This window comes from Magnolia sinica, chromosome 19 (genome assembly GCF_029962835.1).
Source record: "Magnolia sinica isolate HGM2019 chromosome 19, MsV1, whole genome shotgun sequence".
Classification (NCBI taxonomy): domain Eukaryota; kingdom Viridiplantae; phylum Streptophyta; class Magnoliopsida; order Magnoliales; family Magnoliaceae; genus Magnolia; species Magnolia sinica.
The window spans coordinates 20,185,866-20,208,043 of NC_080591.1; positions in this window are offsets into that span (position 1 = coordinate 20,185,866).

Sequence of the window (22,178 nt, forward strand, 5' to 3'; positions counted from 1 at the left end):
GAAGAAGTATAGCATTAGTAAAAGTATATTTTGAAAGGATTTATTTGATCTGTTGGCAGAGTATTAGTATTATCATCCATGCGAATACCCATTGTAAACATGACATTAACGTTCCTCGAACAAAACCATCTAGGTAGTGGGGCCCATTATGTGTTTTTCACCATTAAGAAATCATTCTAAATGATTGATCCCACTTCCTATCCTTGTGGCCATCAAAACTAAGAAATCACTTCATGTGTTTGAAGGCTCTATCCTTGTAATCTTCTTTAGATCGACACCCGGCCACTGAAACTACAATTTTCTTATGTTATATAAAATTCGAGGAGTCATGGCTATCCTTTACTCAAGAGCCTTATATCTTACATAACAACAAGGTAAGATCTCATGGCGTTACTTTTTTTTTTTGCTATACAATGATGCAAACGGCCTTTGTGACATCAGTGGACTACATTTTTAGCATTTCTTTCAAGAGGTAATTGCTTGTGAGAGAACCTCATGTTAAAATCCAAGTTACCTCATTTAGTGTATGGAAACATGAAATCTAATTTTACTTTGAGTTTAAACTGAAATTACATGTGCATTTAGAGCTGATTCTTCAGGATACTTATAATTTATGTATTGATAATGAAAATTGAGTGGCTATCAGATTTTTGTCAATGTCCAAGGTGTTTCTACATTTGACAATGTCCATGACTGATGTCCATCAACAGGTGCCTATTAAAAGATTCCTTTGTTATTCATGTTTAAGTAGTAACAAAGGAATTTCAACCTTTTTCACTTTTTTCTGTTAAAGTTTCAATAATGTTTATAGATCTTTTTTATTTTTATTTTATAAAGAAGGTTCATAGTGCTTATGGATCATTCAGAGCCACTACTGTTTGTAAATGCGAGCCTTGTTCCTATGTGATATTCAATGAGTCATGAGAAAGTTCTATTTCATCTAATACATTCTACATCATTGTGATATACCATGACCAAATTCCATTTACACCTCAGGTTTCTTATCTATATGATTTTGCAATTCAGCTCGCATATATTTAGATGATCAATTGCATTGGTTAAATGTTGATGTGATGGAAACTTTTTTAAATGAGTAAATGAATTTTCTTCTTTTTTCTGAAAGTTATTTTCCTTGTTCTTATTGATAAAAAAAAAATCAAAAATAAAGAAAAATAGGAGAGGCAAAGAAGTCTTGTCCCACTCTAGCAGTCTAGCTTTGTGAATTTTAATTCATTGTTTAGAATCATATTTTTGTGTAAATTGAGCTAATTATTGTACTCTCATGTATCAAATTTAAGTCTATATTCCCTTGATTAAAGTTCATTGCCATGTTTTGAATATATGTGATATTATTATTGGCGATTATTGGCGGTTTTATGTGTCCTTCAAAATTTAATGGCTGTAAGTTTCTCTATAAGCTTCCAATAGTTGGCTCTTTGCATAGTCAGTTTTGTCAAATTCTTTATTATATGATGACTACTGCATAACACATGTTTATATTGTGGAGGTAGTATGAATACTGGTGAGATGATTACTGCATTACATGTCCTTATAATACCTTTTATTATTATGGCATGCTAGTTTATAGTTTCGACTTATGATTGTGATTTGTAAGTTAGATAATTAGTTACCCATTTGAGGATTTCTATGTGGCCATACATAGATATGGTGTGCTTCTGGTGGCTAGAAATTGCTCAAATTATCCCATTTTGGATAGTTCAAGGTTAGATGAATAGTATGCTTTCATATAATCTATTTAAATGTTCATGCCTGATCCGCGGTCCATCTCCTCGTTTCTCTCTGGATATGTTTCTTTCGTTCCGTATCCAATGCCAAATATATTTACATTGATTTAGATATTTGACATCGAAATGTAACATAAGATCAACTTATCTGGAGAGGCATGGGGAGATGTTGCCGGATTTTCGGCGTGTACGTTTAAATGGGAATATGAAAGTATTATAATCTATCCAACCTTGGATGGGTAGCTAATTTAAGATTTAATTGAGCGGTGGTCCCTAAAAGGTGGGAACCGCCGTTATGACCATGACAAAGCTGTCCATTTCTTATGGACAGAAATATGGTGGCCTGATCATTTGGACAGGCCCATGTTTATGTATTAAACATTGATGGATCAGACTTGGATGTACGTCGGAGCTATCTGAATGTTGAACGGGGGTCCCACGAAGGTGCGAACCACTGTTATGACCATGATGAAGCTGTCCATTTTCTATGGACAATATTGGAGTGGCCTGGCCATGTGGACAGGCCGTGTTTATGTATTAGCTCGAAATTATTGGAGCAGACCTTAGTATAACCCTAAACCTAAACCTACACCTAAAACTAAACATCATGGTGGGGACAGTGCCCCCGATCGTCAATTCCTTCCTGGGACCCACCATGGTGGTTATTTGAGATCCAACCTGATAGTAAGTTCACACAGACCTAGACCTGAAGAAGGAATAACACAAATATCAGCTGGATCGAAAACTTTTGTGGCACCAATTCATTTCGAGGTCTACTTGAGCTTTGGATCTACCCCAAAACCTAAACTTAAACCTAAACCTAAACCTATTCTCAAATCCCAAAACCTATAACCTAAACCTAAACCTATAACCTATAACCTTAACCTAAACCTTAACTTATAACCTAAACCTTAACCTATAACGTATAACCTATAACCTAAACCTATAACCTATAACCTAAATTCAATTCCCTAAACCTTAACCTATAAACTCACCTAAACCTAAACCTATAACCTACACTTATAACCTAGGCTTAAACCTATAACCTAAACCTAAACCGAAAACCTAAACCTAAAACCTAAACCTAAAACCTAAATGTATTCTCAAATCCCTAAACCTAAACCTACACCTAATCCTAATCTCAACTCCCTAACCTAAACCTAAACTTGAAAACCCAAACCTAAACCCGATCCCGAACCCGAACTTGATTTTCTAAACCTAAACCCTAACCTATTCTCAATTCCTTAAAGCTATAACCTATAACCTATACCTAAACCTAACCTAAACCTATAACCTTAACTTAAACCTAAAACCTAAATGTATTCTCAACCTTAAACCTAAACCTACACCTAATCCACACCTAATCCTAATCTCAACTCCTTAACCTAAACCTAAATTTGAAAATCGAAACCTTAACCCGATCCCAAACCCGAACCCGATTTCCTAAACCTAAACCTTAACCTATTCTCAATTCCCTAAAGCTATAACCTATAACCTATAACCTAAACCTAAACCTAAACCTATAACCTTAACCTAAACCTAAAACCTAAATGTATTCTTAAATCCCTAAACCTAAACCTACACCTAATCCTAATCTCAACTCCTTAACCTAAACCTAAACTTGAAAACCCAAACCTAAACCCGAACCCAAACCCGATTTCCCAAACCTAAACCTTAACCTATTCTCAATTCTCTAAACCTTAACCTATAACCTAACTTAAACCTAAACCTATAACCTACACTTATCACCTAAACCTAAAACCTATAACCTAAACCTATAACCTTAACCTAAACGTAAAACTTAAACCTAAACCTAAAACATAAATGTATTCTCAAATCCCTAAACCTAAACCTATAACCTACAACATTAACATAAACTTATAACCTAAACCTATAACCTACAACATTAACCTAAACCTATACTTATAACCTAAACCTATTCTCAAATCCAAAAACCTATAACCTAAACCTAAACCTTAACCTAAACCTAATTGTATTCTCAAATCCGTAAACCTAAACCTACACCTAATCCTAATCTCAACTCCCTAACCAAAACCTAAACCTAAACTTGAAAACCCAAACCTAAACCTGATCTCGAACCCGAACCTGATTTCCTAAACCTAAACCATAACCTATTCTCAATTGCCTAAAGCTATAACCTATAACCTATACCTAAACCTAACCTAAACCTATAACCTTAAACTAAACGTAAAACCTAAATGTATTCTCAAATCCAAACCTAAACCTACACCTAATCTTAATATCAACTCTTTAACCTAAACCTAAACTTGAAAACCCAAACCTAAACCCGATCCCGAACCCGAACCCGATTTCCTAAACCTAACCTTAACCTATTCTGAATTCCCTAAAGCTATAACCTATAACCTATACCCTAAACCTAATTAAACCTAAACCTAAACCTATAACCTAAACCTAAACTTTAACCTAAACCTAAACCTAAACCTTAACCTATAACTTATAACCTATAATCTAAACTCAATTCCCTAAACCTTAACTTATAACCTAACTTAAACCTAATCCTATAACCTACACATATAACTTAAACCTAAACCTAAAACTAAACCTGTAACCTTAACCTATATGTAAAACCTAAACCTAAACCTAAAATGTAAATGTATTCTTAAATCCCTAAACCTAAACCTAAACCTAAACCTATAACCTACAACATTAACATAAACTTATAACTTACAACAATAACCTAAACCTCTACTTATAACCTACACCTATCCTCAAATCCTAAAACCTATAACCTAAACCTAAACCTTAACCTATAACTTAAACCTAAACCTTAACTTATAACCTGAACCTTAACCTATAACGTATAACCGATAACCTAAACCTATAACCTATAACCTAAACTCAATTCCCTAAACCTTAACCTATATAGCCAAACCTAAACCTAAACTTATAACCTACACTTATAACCTAAACCTAAACGTAAAACCTAAATGTATTCTCAAATGCCTAAACCTAAACCTACACCTAATCCTAATCTCAACTCCCTAACCTAAACCTAAACCTAAACCTACACCTAATCCTAATCTCAACTCCCTAACCTAAACCTAAACCTAAACTTGAAAACCCAAACCTAAACCCGAGCCCGAACCCGAACCCGATTTTATAAACCTAAACCTTAACCTATTCTCAATTTCCTAAAGCTATAACCTATAACCTATAACCTATAACCTAAACCTAAACCTTAACCTAAACCTATAACCTAAACCTAAACCTTAACCTAAACCTAAACTTATAACCTTAACCTAAACCAAAACCTATAACCTATAACCTATAACCTAAACCTAAACCTAAACCTATAACCTAAAACCTAAACCCAAACCTAAAACCTAAATGTATTCTCAAATTTCTAAACCTAAACCTATACCTAATCCAAATTTCAACTCCCAAACCTAAACCTAAACTTGAAAACCCAAACCTAAACCTGATCCCAAACTCGAACCCGATTTCCTAAACCTAAACCTTAACCTACTCTCAATTCCCTAAAGCTATAACGTATAACCTATAACGTATAACCTATACCTAAATCTAACCTAAACCTATAACTTAAACCTATAACCTTAACCTAAACCTAAAACCTAAGCCTAAAACTAAAACCTAAATGTATTTTCAAATCCTTAAACCTAAACCTACACCTAATCCTAATCTCAACTCCTTAACCTAAACCTAAACTTGAAAACCCAAACCTAAACCTGATCCCAAACCCGAACCACATTTCCTAAACCTAAACCTTAACCTATTCTTAATTCCCTAAAGCTATAACCTATAACCCAATCCTAAACCTAAACCTAACCTTAACCTAAACCTATAACCCAAACCTAAACCTATAACCTAAATGTATTCTCAAATCCCTAAACCTAAACCTACACCTAATCCTAATCTCAACTCCTTAACCTAAACATAAACTTGAAAAACCAAACCTAAACCCAAACCCCATCCCAATTTCCTAAACCTAAACCTTAACCTATTCTCAATTCCCTAAACCTAAACCTATAACCTACACTTATAATCTAAACCTAAACCCATAACCTAAACCTGTAACCTTAACCTAAACGTAAAACCTAAACCTAAACCTAAAACCTAAATGTATTCTCAAATCCCTAAACCTAAACCTATAACCTACAACATTAACATATACTTATAACCTAAACCTATAACATACAACATTAACCTAAACCTATACTTATAACCTAAACCTATTATCCCAAAACCTATAACCTAAACCTAAACCTTAACCTAAACCTAAACCTATAACCTAAACCTAAACCTTAACCTATAACCTAAACCTTATCCTATAACATATAACCTATAACCTAAACTTATAACCTATAACCTAAACTCAATTCCCTAAACCTTAACCTATAACCTAACCTAAACCTATAGCTTACACTTATAACCTAAACCTAAACCTATTACCTAAATGTATTCTCAAATCCCTAAACCTAAACTTACACCTAATCCTAATCTCAACTCCCTAACCTAAACTTAAACCTAAACTTGAAAACCCAAACCTAAACCCGATCCCGAACCTGAACCCGATTTCCTAAACCTAAACCTTAACCTATTCTCAATTCCCTAAAGCTGTAACCTATAACCTAAACCTTAACCTAAACCTATAACCGAAACCTAAACCTTAACGTAAACCTAAACTTATAACCTTAACCTAAACTAAAACCTATAACCTAAACTTATAACTTATAACCTAACCTTAACCTAAACCTAAAACCTAAACCTAAACCTATAACCTAAAACCTAAACCTAAATCTAAAACATAAATGTATTCTCAAATCCCTAAACCTAAACATATACCTAATCCTAATCTCAACTCCCTAACCTAAACCTAAACCTAAACTTGAAAACCCAAACTTAAACCTCGTCCCGAACCCGAACCCGATTGATGTAATAATGTAGCCAAATTACATGGCAACAAATAAGAAAATCTTGCTTTGTTGGCAAGCATACTCGAACTCAAGCATCACAATGCATCTATTTCCATCTCCACTATCTCTTATTGCATAGATTATTTGAGATTTGAATTTATCTCATTTTTAGAGTCATGTCCTAACACAATATGATAATATTAATGGACAAGGTGGATTTGTCACCAACATTATTCCAAGACCCATATAACTTCTCCTTATAGGAAGTTGGGTAGGGCACATGTAGCTTAAATCCATCAAAGGAGATAAGGATCATCTTTCATATGTTCTCTCTCTCTTTTCATTTATTTTTTCCCATAGGATTGTTTATTTTGTGGTGTCTGCTCAAATATACGTATAATATTTTATCATGTTAATATAATTATAAGTGGCCTAATCTCACCTTTCTAAAAATAACTAATAATAATTTCTACCCGATGAGAAATCACCAAGTACCATTAGGCTCAACCCAAAAGATAAATCAGCATTTTCTTTCTTTCCTTTTCTTTTAACACACACTCACACACCAGAGTCGCTTACCGCCACAATGGGTACTTGAACTCGTGACCTTGTATTGAAACTATTTTGAATCTACCATGAAGGCATGAGTAAGGACCTAGGTGTGTGTGCACAGTCGGCGATGTGTTCACCACACTGAATTTTGTGAGCCCCACCAGGAAATATGCTATGAATAATTTTTTGTATTTTATTTATGAAGTTAAACTTATATGTATTTATGCGGGGATGAATGTGATGTGGATAAGATTGTTTGTATTTAGATGGATTTAGTTTATGTTTGGATGAATGTAGTTTATGTTTGGATGGATTTACGTAGTTTGGGTTTAAATGGATATGAATGTGAATATGATGAAATATATTATATAACAGGTGTATATCAGGAAGAATATGATGAAATATATTGTAACAGGTGTATATCAGGAAGAATATGATGAAATATATTGTAACAGGTGTATATCAGGAATTTTGTGTTGGAATATTGAAAAAAAAAAATAGAGACTTTTACCTACGAAACTTTTCGTAGGTAAAAGTCTTGTAAATAATTTTGTCATAGGTAAATGTTTTGTAAATAGTTTTACCTATGAAAATATTCGGAGATAAAAGTTTTATAAATATTTTTACCTACGAAACTATTCGTAGGTAAACGTTTTGTAAATATTTTTAGCTACGAAACAGTTCGTAGGTTAAAGTTTTTCAAATATTTTTAACTACAAAAATATTCGTAGGTAAATGTTTTGTAAATATTTTTAGGTACGAAAATATTCATAGGTAAAACTTTCGTAAATATTTTTAGCTACGAAAAATAGTCGTTTTGTAAATATTTTTCCCTACGAAACTATTCGTAGGTAAAAGTTTGTAAATATTTTTAGCTACAAAAATATTCGTAGGGAGAAGTTTTGTAAATATTTTTAGCTACGAAAATATTCGTAGGTAAAAGTATTGTAAATATTTTTACCTACGAAAATATTTGTATTTGTAGGTAAAAGGTTTCAAAATATTTTTAGCTAGGAAACGTTTCGTAGGTAAAAGTTTTGTAAATATATTTACCTACGAAAATTTGTAAATATTTTTACCTACGAAAATTTTCGTAGGTTGACCTACGAAAATTTTCGTAGGTAAAAGTTTTGTAAATTTGTTTACCTATGAAAAAAATCGTTGTTAAAAGTTTTTTAAAGATTTTTACCGACAAAAAAATTCTTGGTAAAAGTTTTTTTTTTTACCGACAAAAAATCTTGCCTTTGCCGACGATTCAAAATTTTCATCGGCAAAAGCCTTTTGCGAGGGAGTATTACCAAGGAATTTACTAACGAAAACTTTCGTCGGTAAAACTCTTTGCCTACGAAAATTTGACTTTTAGCGACGAAAATTTTCGTCGATAAAAGTGGGATTTCTTGTAGTGAACAATATGCAATCCACATCTTGGGTGTGATAGGAATCAAAGATTGTTGCCGGGTGATGGATTATTCGAATTATATACGTTTTTAAAAATAAACAATAATAATTGTCTACTTTTGTGGCATTTGATCCCTTTGCCATTATCCAATCAAACATAAGGCCACACATGTTAATGAACGGCCCGTATTCAGTCAACCATCTGTGATTAGGATAGTGTGGGCATGCCAGAGTGTTACTAGACTCAATTTTGATTGAACGCTTATGACCTTAAGTGTTGAATTAGTCATAAGATCAGACCTGTGAAGGTTAACCTGACTATCTAGCCAGCAATTTTGTAGCAATTAGGTGATTTAGAAAGAGAGGGTTAGTCCTTCAAAATGATTTTTTTTTCCTTGAGCCAAGAAATTTTCTTTCAACAGTGATCGTGGGCCTTACGTTTCTCAATAATGTAGCAATGGATGAAAAGAATTTAAAATTAAAGGTTAGGATGCTAATTTCACTACGCCAAAATAGCAAAAAAAAGGAAGGTCGAAAATCGTCTTAAAAGACCATAAAGGACGGTCTTGGACCGTCGTAAGGGCCGTCATATTTTGGGGCGTCGTATTACTTAAGAGGACGGCCATAAACCGTCTCTAAAGAAGGACGGTCATGGACCGTCTCTAAAGGTAGACATTAGACGTCTCTTATGAAGCTTAAAAAGGACGATCGTGGACCGTCCATGAAAAGGACGGTCCATGACCATCAGTAAAAAAACTGTAACGACAGTCATGGACCGTCCTTTCAAAAGGACTGCTATGAATTGTCTCTTATGAACCTGAAAAGGACGGTCATGGACCATCCTTAAAAAGGACTGCTATGAACCGTCTCTTATGACCCTGAAAAAGGACGGTCTTCGATCGTCTCATATTTGAATATACACCTGTTACAACATCGTATTCTTCCTGATATACACCTGTTATATAATATATTTCATCATATTCACATTCACATCCATGTATACCCAAACCACGTAAATCCATCCAAACATAAACTACATTCATCCAAACATAAACTACATCCATCTAAACATAAACAATCTTATCCACATTACATTCATCCACGCATAAATACATATAAGTTTAACATCATAAATAAAAAAAAGGAAATCAACAACAATTTTCTTTTTGTGTCTTTCATCTAATAAAAAAATATTCAACCAACAAAAACATTATAATTCAGAATCATGAAGAATTGCAGAAACTTCATTCACTGTTTTTTTCTTTCTTCCAAAAAAGTGGGAACACTTTTTTAAAATAGAACTGATCATTAAAATAAAACTAATGCACGCAACTAATGCAAAAAAGTGTTTTAATTCAAGTTAATAAAAACAACAACAAAAATTAAAGCTTTGTAAAAAGGGGCATGTGTTAAAAGGGATACATTCTTGTTTGTTGCCATGTGATTGAGCTACATTATTACAACAATTGGGCTCGGGTTCGGGATTGGGTTTACGCTTAGGTTAGGGAGTTGAGATTAGGATTAGGTGTAGGTTTAGGTTTAGGGATTTGAGAATACATTTAGGTTTTAGGTTTAGGTTTAGGTTTAGTTTATAGGTTATAGGTTTGGGTTTAGGTTTAGGTTAAGGTTTAGGTTTAGGTTTAGGTTTAGGTTATAAGCTATAGGTTTAGGGAATTGAGAATAAGTCAAGGTTTAGGTTTAGGAAATCGGGTTTGGGTTCGGGATTGGGTTTAGGTTTGGGTTTTCAAGTTTAGGTTTAGGTTTAGGTTAGGGAGTTGAGATTAGGATTACGTATAAGTTTAGGTTTAGGGATTTGAGAATACATTTAGGTTTTAGGTTTAGATTTTAGGTTATAGGTTAAGGTTTAGGTTTTAGGTTTAGGTTATAGGTTAAGTTTAGGTTATAGGTTATAGGTTATAGGATAAGGTTTTAGGTCATAGCTTTTAGTTTAGGTTAAAGTTATAGGTTTAGATTTAGGTTAAGGTTTAGGTTTATGTTTAGGTTAAGGTTTAGGTTTAGGTTATAAGCTATAGGTTTAGGGAATTGAGAATAGGTTAAGGTTTAGGTTTAAGAAATCGGGTTCGGGTTCGGGATCGGGTTTAGGTATGGGTTTTCAAGTTTAGGTTTAGGTTTTGGTTAGGGAGTTGAGATTAGGATTAGGTGTAGGTTTAGGTTTAGGGATTTAAGAATACATTTAGGTTTCAGGTTTAGGTTTAGGTTTAGGTTTCAGGTTATAGGTTAAGGTTTAGGTTTTAGGCTTAGGTTAAGGTTAGGTTATAGGTTATAAGTTTAGGTTATAGATTATAGGTTAAGGTTTTAGGTCATCGGTTTTGGTTTAGGTTAAGGTTATAGGTTTAGGTTTAGGTTAAGGTTTAGGTTTAGGTTGTAAGCAATAAGTTTAGGGAATTGAGAATAGGTCAAGGTTTAGGTTTAGGAAATCGGGTTCGGGTTTGGGATCGGGTTTAGGTTTGGGTTTTCAAGTTTAGGTTTAGGTTTAGGTTAGGAAGTTGAGATTAGGATTAGGTGTAGGTTTAGGTTTCGGGATTTGAGAATACATTTAGGTTTTAGGTTTAGGTTTAGGTTTTAGGTTATAGGTTAAGGTTTAGGTTTTAGGTTTAGGTTAAGGTTAGGTTATAGGTTATAAGTTTAGGTTTTAGGTTTTAGGTTAAGGTTTTAGGTCATAGGTTTTGGTTTAGGTTAAGGTTATAGGTTTAGGTTTAGGTTAAGGTTTAGGTTTAGGTTATAAGCTATAGGTTTAGAGAATTGAGAATAGGTTAAGGTCTAGGTTTAGGAAATCGGGTTCGAGTTCCGGATTGGGTTTAAGTTTGGGTTTTCAAGTTTAGGTTTAGGTTTAAGTTAGGGAGTTGAGATTAGGATTAGGTGTAGGTTTAGGTTTAGGGATTTGAGAATACATTTAGGTTTTAGGTTATAGGTTAAGGATTAGGTTTTAGGTTTAGGTTAAGGTTAGGTTATAGGTTATAAAGTTAGGTTATAGGTTATAGGTTAAGGTTTTAGGTCATCGGTTTTGGTTTAGGTTAAGGTTATAGGTTATAGGTTTAGGTTTAGGTTAAGGTTTAGGTTTAGGTTATAAGCTATAGGTTTAGGGAATTGAGAATAGGTTAAGGTTTAGGTTTAGGAAATCGGATTCGGGTTCAGGATCGGGTTTAAGTTTGGGTTTTCAAGTTTAGGTTTAGATTTAGGTTAGGGAGTTGAGATTAGGATTGGGTGTAGGTTTAGGTTTAGGGATTTGAGAATACATTTAGGTTTTAGGTTTAGGTTTAGGTTTAGCTTATAGGTTATAGGTTTGGGTTTAGGTTTAGGTTAAGGTTTAGGTTTAGGTTTAGGTTTAGGTTATAAGCTATAGGTTTAGGGAATTGAGAATAGGTCAAGGTTTAGGTTTAGGAAATCGGGTTCGGGTTCGTGATCAGGTTTAGGTTTGGATTTTCAAGTTTAGGTTTAGGTTTATGTTAGGGAGTTGAGATTAGGATTAGGTGTAGGTTTAGGTTTAGGGATTTGAGAATACATTTAGGTTTTAGGTTTAGGTTTTACGTTATAGGTTAAGGTCTAGGTTTTAGGTTTAGGTTTAGGTTAGGTTATAGGTTAAGTTTAGGTTATAGGTTATAGGTTAAGGTTTTAGGTCATAGGTTTTGGTTTAGGCTAAAGTTATAGGTTTAGGTTTAGGTTAAGGTTTAGGTTTATGTTTAGGTTAAGGTTTAGGTTTAGGTTATAAGCTATAGGTTTAGGGAATTGAGAATAGGTTAAGGTTTAGGTTTAGGAAATCGGGTTCGGGTTCGGGATTGGGTTTAGGTTTGGGTTTTCAAGTTTAAGTTTAGGTTTTGGTTAGTGAGTTGAGATTAAGATTAGGTGTAGGTTTAGGTTTAGGTTTTAGGTTATATGTTAAGGTTTAAGTTTTAGGCTTAGGTTAAGGTTAGGTTATATGTTATAAGTTTATGTTTTAGGTTATAGATTAAGGTTTTAGGTCATCGATTTTGGTTTAGGTTATAGGTTATAGGTTTAGGTTAAGGTTTAGGTTTAGGTTTTGGTTTAGGTTATAAACTATAGGTTTAGGGAATTGAGAATAGGTTAAGGTTTAGATTTAGGAAATCGGGTTCGGGTTCGGGATCGGGTTTATGTTTGGGTTTTCAAGTTTAGGTTTAGGTTTAGGTTTGGGAGTTGAGATTAGGATTGGGTGTAGGTTTAGGTTTAGGGATTTGAGAATACATTTAGGTTTTAGGTTTAGGTTTAGGTTTAGGTTATAGGTTATAGGTTATAGGTTTAGGGTTTAGGTTTAGGTTTAGGTTAAGGTTTAGGTTTAGGTTATAAGCTATAGGTTTAGGGAATTGAGAATAGGTTTAGGTTTAGGTTTAGGAAATCGGGTTCGGGTTCGTGATCGGGTTTAGGTTTGGATTTTCAAGTTTAGGTTTAGGTTTATGTTAGGGAATTGAGATTAGGATTAGGTGTAGGTTTAGGTTTAGGGATTTGAGAATACATTTAGGTTTTAGGTTTAGGTTTTACGTTATAGGTTAAGGTCTAGGTTTTAGGTTTAGGTTTAGGTTAGGTTATAGGTTAAGTTTAGGTTATAGGTTATAGGTTAAGGTTTTAGGTCATAGGTTTTGGTTTAGGCTAAAGTTATAGGTTTAGGTTTAGGTTAAGGTTTAGGTTTATGTTTAGGTTAAGGTTTAGGTTTAGGTTTAGGTTATAAGCTATAGGTTTAGGGAATTGAGAATAGGTTAAGGTTTAGGTTTAGGAAATCGGGTTCGGGTTCGGGATTGGGTTTAGGTTTGGGTTTTCAAGTTTAAGTTTAGGTTTTGGTTAGTGAGTTGAGATTAAGATTAGGTGTAGGTTTAGGTTTAGGTTTTAGGTTATATGTTAAGGTTTAAGTTTTAGGCTTAGGTTAAGGTTAGGTTATATGTTATAAGTTTATGTTTTAGGTTATAGATTAAGGTTTTAGGTCATCGATTTTGGTTTAGGTTAAGGTTATAGGTTTAGGTTTAGGTTAAGGTTTAGGTTTAGGTTATAAGCTATAGGTTTAGGGAATTGAGAATAGGTCAAGGTTTAGGTTTAGGAAATCGGGTTCGGGTTCGGGATCGGGTTTAGGCTTGGGTTTTCAAGTTTAGGTTTATGTTTAGGTTAGGGAGTTGAGATTAGGATTAGGTGTAGGTTTAGGTTTAGAGATTTAAGAATACATTTAGGTTTTTGGTTTAGGTTTATGTTTTAGGTTATAGGTTATGGTTTAGGTTTAGGTTAAGGTTAGGTTATTGGTTATAAGTTTATGTTATAGGTTTTAAGTTAAGGTTTTAGGTCATAGGTTTTGGTTTTGGTTAAGGTTATAGGTTTACGTTTAGGTTAAGGTTTAGGTTTAGGTTATAAGCTATAGGTTTAGGGAATTAAGAATAGGTTAAGGTCAAGGTTTAGGAAATCGGGTTCGAGTTTAAGATCGGGTTTGTGTTTGGGATTTCAAGTTTAGGTTTAGGTTTAGGTTAGGGTGTTGAGATTAGGATTAGGTGTAGGTTTAGGTTTAGGGATTTGAGAATTCATTTAGGTTTTAGGTTTAGGTTTAGGTTATAGGTTATAGGTTATAGGTTAAGGTTTTGGTTTTAGGTTTAGGTTAATGTTAGGTTATAGGTTATAAAGTTAGGTGATAGGTTATAGGTTAAGGTTTTAGGTCATCGGTTTTGGTTTAGGTTAAGGTTATAGGTTTAGGTTTAGGTTAAGGTTTAGGTTTAGGTTATAACATATAGGTTTAGGGAATTGAGAATAGGTTAAGGTTTAGGTTTAGGAAATCGGGTTCAGGTTCGGGATCGGGTTTAGGTTTGGGTTTTAAAGTTTAGGTTTAGGTTTAGGTTAAGGAGTTGAGATTAGGATTAGGTGTAGGTTTAGGTTTAGTGATTTGAGAATACATTTATGTTTTAGGTTTAGGTTTAGATTTTAGGTTATAGGTTAAGCTTTAGGTTTTAGGTTTAGGTTAAGGTTAGGTTATAGGTTATCAGTTTAGGTTATAGGTTATAGGTTAAGGTTTTAGGTCATCGGTTAGGGAGTTGAGATTAAGATTAGGTGTAGGTTTACATTTAGTGATTTGAGAATACTTTTAGGTTTTAGGTTTAGGTTTAGGTTTAGGTTTTAGGTTATAGGTTATGGTTTACGTTTTAGGTTTAGGTTAAGGTTAGGTTATATGTTATCAGTTTAGGTTATAGGTTATAGGTTAAGGTTTTAGGTCATAGGTTTTAGTTTAGGTTAAGGTTATAGGTTTAGGGTTAGGTTGAGGTTTAGGTTTAGGTTTAGGTTAAGGTTTAGGTTTAGTTTATAAGCTATAGGTTTAGGGAATTGACAATAGGTTAAGGTTTAGGTTTAGGAAATCGGGTTCGTGTTCGGGATCGGGTTTAGGTTCGGGTTTTCAAGTTTAGGTTTAGGTTTTGGTTAGAGAGTTGAGATTAGGATTAGGTGTGGGTTTAGTTTTGGGGATTTGAGAATACATTTAGGTTTAGGTATAGGTTTAGGTTATAAGTTATAGGTTATGGTTTAGGTTTTAGGTTTGGGTTAAGGTTAGGTTATAGGTTATAAGTTTAAGTTATAGGTTATAGGTTAAGGTTTTAGGTCATTGGTTTTGGTTTAGGTTAAGGTTATAGGTTTAGGTTTAGGTTAATGTTTAGGTTTAGGTTATAAGCTATAGGTTTAGGGAATTGAGAATAGGTTAAGGTTTAGGTTTAGAAAATTGGGTTCGGGTTCGGGATCGGGTTTAAGTTTGGGTTTTCAAGTTTAGGTTTAGGTTTAGGTTAGGAAGTTGAGATTAGGATTAGGTGTAGGTTTATGTTTAGGGATTTGAGAATACATTTAGGTTTTAGGTTTAGGTTTAGGTTTTAGGTCATAGGTTAAGGTTTAGGGATTTGAGAATACATTTCGGTTTTAGGTTTAGGTTTAGGTTTTAGGTTATAGGTTAAGGTTTAGGTTTTAGGTTTAGGTTAAGGTTAGGTTTTAGGTTATAAGTTTAGGTTATAGGTTATAGGTTAAGGTTTTAGGACATACATTTAGGTTTAGGTTTAGGTTAGGGTTAAGGTTTAGGTTATAGGTTATAGGTTAAGGTTTTAGGACATACGTTTAGGTTTAGGTTAAGGTTATAGGTTTAGGTTTAGGTTTAGGTTTAGGTTAGGATTAAGGTTAAGGTTTAGGTTATAAGCTATGGGTTTAGGGAATTTAGAATTGGTTAAGGTTTAGGTTTAGGAAATCGGGTTCGGGTTCGGGATCGGGTTTAGGTTTGGGATTTCAAGTTTAGGTTTAGGTTTAGGTAAGAGAGTTAGTATTAGGATTAGGTGTAGGTTTAGGTTTAGGGATTTGAGAATACATATAGGTTTTAGGTTTAGGTTTAGGTTATAGGTTATAGGTTAAGGTTTTGGTTTTAGGTTTAGGTTAAGGTTTAGGTTTAGTTTATAAGCTATAGGTTTAGGGAATTGACAATAGGTTAAGGTTTAGGTTTAGGAAATCGGGTTCGTGTTCGGGATCGGGTTTAGGTTCGGGTTTTCAAGTTTAGGTATAGGTTTTGGTTAGGGTGTTGCGATTAGGATTAGGTGTAGGTTTAATTTTGAGGATTTGAGAATACATTTAGGTTTAGGTTATAGGTTATAGGTTAAGGTTTAGGTTTTAGGTTTGGGTTAAGGTTAGGTTATAGGTTATAAGTTTAAGTTATAGGTTATAGGTTAAGGTTTTAGGTCATTGGTTTTAGTTTAGGTTAAGGTTATGGGTTTAGGTTTAGGTTAATATTTAGGTTTAGGTTATAAGCTATAGGTTTAGGGAATTGAGAATAGGTTAAGGTTTAGGTTTAGAAAATCGGGTTCGAGTTCGGGATCGGGTTTAAGTTTGGGTTTTCAAGTTTAGGTTTAGGTTTAGGTTAGGGAGTTGAGATTAGGATTAGGTGTAGGTTTAGGTTTAGGGATTTGAGAATACATTTAGGTTTTAGGTTTAGGTTTAGGTTTTAGGTTATAGGTTAAGGTTTAAGTTTTAGGTTTAGGTTAAGGTTAGGTTTTAGGTTATAAGTTTAGGTTATAGGTTATAGGTTTAGGTTTTAGGACATACATTTAGGTTTAGGTTAAGGTTATAGGTTTAGGTTTAGGTTTAGGTTAGGGTTAAGGTTTAGGTTTAGGTTATAAGCTATGGGTTTAGGGAATTTAGAATTGGTTAAGGTTTAGGAAATCGGGTTCGGGTTCGGGATCGGGTTTAGGTTTGGGATTTCAAGTTTAGGTTTAGGTTTAGGTAAGAGAGTTGGTATTAGGATTAGGTGTAGGTTTAGGTTTAAGGATTTGAGAATACATATAAGTTTTAGGTTTAGGTTTAGGTTATAGGTTATAGGTTAAGGTTTTGGTTTTAGGTTTAGGTTTAGTTTATAAGCTATAGGTTTAGGGAATTGACAATAGGTTAAGGTTTAGGTTTAGGAAATCGGGTTCATGTTCGGGATCGGGTTTAGGTTCGGGTTTTCAAGTTTAGGTTTAGGTTTTGGTTAGGGAGTTGAGATTAGGATTAGGTGTAAGTTTAGTTTTGGGGATTTGAGAATACATTTAGGTTTAGGTTTAGGTTTAGGTTATAGGTTATAGGTTAAGGTTTAGGTTTTAGGTTTGGGTTAAGGTTAGGTTATAGGTTATAGGTTATAGGTTAAGGTTTTAGGTCATTGGTTTTGGTTTAGGTTAAGGTTATAGGTTTAGGTTTAGGTTAATATTTAGGTTTAGGTTATAAGCTATAGGTTTAGGGAATTGAGAATATGCCAAGGTTTAGGTTTAGAAAATCGGGTTCGGGTTCGGGATCCGGTTTAAGTTTGGGTTTTCAAGTTTAGGTTTAGGTTTAGGTTAAGGAGTTGAGATTAGGATTAGGTGTAGGTTTAGGTTTAGGGATTTGAGAATACATTTAGGTTTTAGGTTTAGGTTTAGGTTTTAGGTTTTAGGTTAAGGTTTAGGTTTTAGGTTTAGGTTAAGGTTAGGTTTTAGGTTATAAGTTTAGGTTATAGGTTATAGGTTAAGGTTTTAGGACATACGTTTAGGTTTAGGTTAAGGTTATAGGTTAAGGTTTAGGTTTAGGTTTAGGTTAGGGTTAAGGTTTAGGTTTAGGTTATAAGCTGTGGGTTTAGGGAATTGAGAATTGGTTAAGGTTTAGGTTTAGGAAAGCGGGTTCGGGTTCGGGTTTAGGTTTGGGATTTCAAGTTTAGGTTTAGGTTTAGGTTAGAGAGATGGTATTAGGATTAGGTGTAGGTTTAGGTTTAGGGATTTGAGAATACATATAGGTTTTAGGTTTAGGTTTAGGTTATAGGTTATAGGTTAAGGTTATGGTTTTAGGTTTAGGTTAAGGTTAGGTTGTAGGTTATAAGTTTAGGTTATAGGTTATAGGTTAAGGTTTTAGGTCATAGGTTTTGGTTTAGGTTAAGGTTATAGGTTTACGTTTAGGTTTAGGTTTAGGTTAAGGTTTAGATTTAGGTTATAAGCTATAGGTTTATGGAATTGAGAATAGGTTAAGGTTTAGGTTTAGAAAATCGGCTTCGGGTTTGGGATCGAGTTAGTTTTGGGTTTTGAAGTTTAGGTTTAGGTTTAGGTTAGGGAGTTGAGATTAGGATTAGGTGTAGGTTTAGGTTTAGGGATTTGAGAATACGTTAAGGTTTAGGTTTAGGAAATTGGGTTCGGGTTCTAGATCGGGTTTACATTTGGGTTTTATGTTTAGGTTTAGGTTATAGGTTTAGGTTATTGGTTATAAGTGTAGGTTTAGGTTTAGGTTTTAGGTTTTGGTTATATGTTTAGGTTTATGTTAAGGTTTAGGTTTAGGTTATAGGTTTTGGGATTTGAGAATAGGTTTAGGTTATAAGAATAGGTTTAGGTTATAAGTGTAGCTTTAAGTTTAGGTTTTATGTTTAGGTTAAGGTTATAGGTTTAGGCTTAGGTTAGGTTATAGGTTAAGGTTTAGGGAATTGAATTTAGGTTATAGGTTAAGGTTTAGGTTTAGGTTTAGGTTATAGGTTTAGGGATTTGAGAATAGGTTTAGGTTATACGTTTAGGTTTAGGTTTAGGTTTAGGTTATAGGTTTAGGTTAAGGTTATAGGTTAAGGTTAAGGTTATAGGTTTAGGTTTAGGTTTAGGTTAAGGTTATAGATTTAGGTTTAGGTTAGGTTATAGGTTTTTGGTTAAGGTTTAGGTTATAGTTATAGGTTTTGGCATTTAAGAATAGGTTTAGGTTAGGTTATAGGTTAAGGTTTAGGGAATTGAGTTTAGGTTATAGGTTCAGGTTATAGGTTATTGGTTTAGGTTAAGGTTTAGGTTATAAGTTTTCGAATTTTAGAATAGGTTTAGGTTATAAGTATAGGTTTAAGTTAGATTGTAGGTTAAAGTTTAGGGCATTGAGTTTAGGTTATAGGTTTAGGTTAAGGCTTAGGTTTAGGTTATAGGTTAAGGGTGTGGTCCCTGCGAATATAGATATAAACACGACCTGCTCCAATTGGCTAGGCCCTTCCAATGCCATCCATAGGAAATGGACAGCTTCATCATGGTCATAATAGCGATTCCCACCTTTCAAGGACCCCCGCTCAACATCTGGATAGCTCTGACGCATATTTGAGTCTGCTCTATTAATTTTGTGCAAATACATAAACACGGCTTGTCCAAATGGTCAGGCCCCTCCAATGTTGTTCATAGGAAATAGACAGCTTCATTATGGTCATAACAGCGGTTCCCACCTTCTAGGGACCCCCCGCTCATCCGAATAGCTCTGACGCACATCCGGGTCTGCTCCATTAATTTCGACCAAATATATAAACACGACCTGTCCAAATGGCTAGGTCCCTCCAATGGTCATAACAGTGGTTTTCACCTTCCAAGGACCCCCGCTCAACATCCAGATAGCTTCGATGCACATCTGGATACATAAATGGGTACAGTTTCAAATAACATTATTAGCAATGTTTCAAATGCATACCTCCCTTAGAAAGTCCTTCAGTTGTTCCTCATGAAAGTCCTGATCTGTAAGAACCTTAACGGCAACATCCTGCATTCCATGATTGAATAAATAAGAAGATGCATCACCTTTACTTTCAAGTCAAACAAAAATGGGACAGAGAACCATGTAAGAAACACGAAGAAAAATGTGGATTTCTTTGAATATGATAGAGAGATTGGTCTAGGAACTGAACCACAAATTACTCTCATCAGGTTAGTTATCAGAATAACATTTCTAGAGAAGTTCCCTGCATTAAACGCTTACCTATGTAATTCAATTGTCTTCAGTAAAATCAAATTACTATCTTAAAAGAAATGCACACCACGCATGCAAAACGTCATTTTCAAACCAAACTACAATCGTTATTTTCAAATCTCACGCGACCACTTCATTCCCCCACTAACTCCCTCGATTTCCCCACTCTTACCTCTCTCTCTCTCTCTCTCTCTTGAAGCAAAAAAAGAAGAAGAAGATGAAAAAAAAACTATTTTATGTTTTTTCAATCCATCTTCCATTTTCTTCTTAATAAGAAAATCCATATTTACTAATATTCCTATTTTTCTATTTTTCAAAAGAATGAATTCGGACTCCAAAAGCGTCATCTCCAACACTCATACTTTCAGCCCAAACCCTAACCAAGAAGGTGATACTGCATATTGAAATTATATATACAAGCAACTTAGTATATACACATGGATGGTGCCGGATGGCTTCTTTTTTGTCACTTGTAGTTCTTCTTCTTCTTCTTCTTATTGTTTGGTATTTCCTGATCTTATTTTCATTTATCATCCTACAAGGCACCCCATGACATTACTAGGAAGTATGGGGCTGTCAAAAAGGTTGATTCTTCTACAAAGGCATGGCTTGAAAAGATGCGGACACTGTTTATTAGGAAGGGATTAGGGTTCTCTTCTCGTAGTGTGATTATTGGGGATGCATATAAAGGGATTCATGAAATCAGTTTACCATTAGAAATTGTTCAAAAGATCGCATTTGAAGAGAAGGTCACCGCATACAACATGGATCATTTACATAAACTAGTGGATGACAAATTATGTGTAACATATAGAGATGGTTCAGCCACTTATGCAATTAGGGAAGGTTTAAAAGGACATACATATTTGAAAGTTGGTTAAATCACAAACAGGCATATTATAGACGGAGACATTATTTTCATTAATAGGCTGCCTAGTACTCATAAACATTCATTGCAAGCATTTTCTGTCTATGTGCATGATGACCATACTGTTAAAATCAATCCTCTTATTTGCGCTCCCCTAAGTGCGGATTTTGATGGGGATTGCGTTCATATGCTACTTCATAGATCATATTCCAAGATAAAAGGTTTCAATTTTATATATATATATATATATATATATAAATTATGGTTCAAAAGCAGACAATAAAGAGCACAAATTCTTATTATAAAGGTGATATTTAGAGTTAAGTTTACCGTCATTGTCATGTTGAAACCGTTCCTTGAATATGAGGACGTCCCCTATTGATCTAAAACAGTTAAAGAGAATTACAATTAAAAGAAAGAAAAAAGAAAAGAAAAGAAGGCAAGCAGGTAATTAGACACTCAAATGCTACCAAAAAGAAAAATATAAACTTATCTTGTTAATTCCCCCTGAAGTGACACCTACACCAACCTGCAACAACGGAAACCAGATCAGTCCCAAATATGTACTTAGCAATCAAGGAAGAAATGAGTTATACTGAAATTGCTATTAAATAGAAAGAAATATATTATAACATAAACAATCAGAAACCAAAAATCACTAAAGTGGAATGGAACTCTCAATACACAAAGATGATCATACATAATATGAGCATGAACAAAAGAAACCTAGGGTGTGTTTGGATATACAACTCAGCAACCTAGACGGAAACTAGAGAAATGACCAAATTGTAATCAATTTTCTAAGCTAGCTTCACATCGCATGCATTGAAATTCCAATTTGAAACGAACACGTCTCTTGGCCATCATTTTTTATTAGACAAATTGCTGAAGTGCATGTATGAATGGATGTTCCATTTGAAATGGATTGCAAGAATTGAAGATAGAGAATTGCAATTTGAGCATCCAAAGGACAGACCGTGTAGAAAATTATTCAACCATGCATGTATGAATGGATGATCTGAATTGCAATAGTTATTCTGGTAAAGTGAAAATTACTAATTTATAATTATAGTATGGCTGGTATGGGTTTGGGACTTTGGCTCCTAAGTGCAATCACTATACTTTGAAGATGGACCTAAAATAACTGGAGTTGAAATTTGAGGGTGAGTTACTCACTAGTGAATGCCAGGAAATGTAACCAGGATTTGGTTGTTTCATCTTTTTAAAATTGAATAATTTCAATTCAATTTAGTTTCTCATCTAAATACAACCTAAAATGTATTATGTTATTTTTGTAAAAACGAACATGTAGATGAAGGAATTGGCTAATGGAAATAACTAGAAAAGGATGACAATTTCAACTAGGATTTGGCTATTTGTGACTGATCTGAAACTCAGTATGAATTAGGGTGGTAGACTAGTCGAGAGGGCCAAACATTCGCATCGAATGTTAGACTATTGGCCATTCTTTTTCAACTACCCATT